Below are 313 nucleotides of genomic sequence, written 5' to 3' on the forward strand. Positions count from 1 at the left end.
CAAAACATTTTAACTTGAGCTTTGTCGAATGTTTAATGTTTATTCGTTTTGTTCTGCAGACATGTGATGCACCACTGGCAAGCCAATAGTCAGTTCAGTGTTTACACACACACACACACGCATACATATAGTAATTTAGCAGACGCTTTTATCCAAAAGCGACTTACAAATGACGACAATAGAAGCAATCAAAAACAACAAAAGAGCAATATTATGTATGTGCTATGAAAAGTCTCGGTGGTTAGCCCAACGCAGTACACATAGCAAGTTATATATATATATATATATATATATGTGTGTGTGTGTGTGTAAA

This window comes from Sinocyclocheilus rhinocerous, unplaced genomic scaffold (assembly GCF_001515625.1).
Source record: "Sinocyclocheilus rhinocerous isolate Xijiao unplaced genomic scaffold, SAMN03320098_v1.1 scaffold8947, whole genome shotgun sequence".
Taxonomy (NCBI): Eukaryota; Metazoa; Chordata; class Actinopteri; order Cypriniformes; family Cyprinidae; genus Sinocyclocheilus; species Sinocyclocheilus rhinocerous.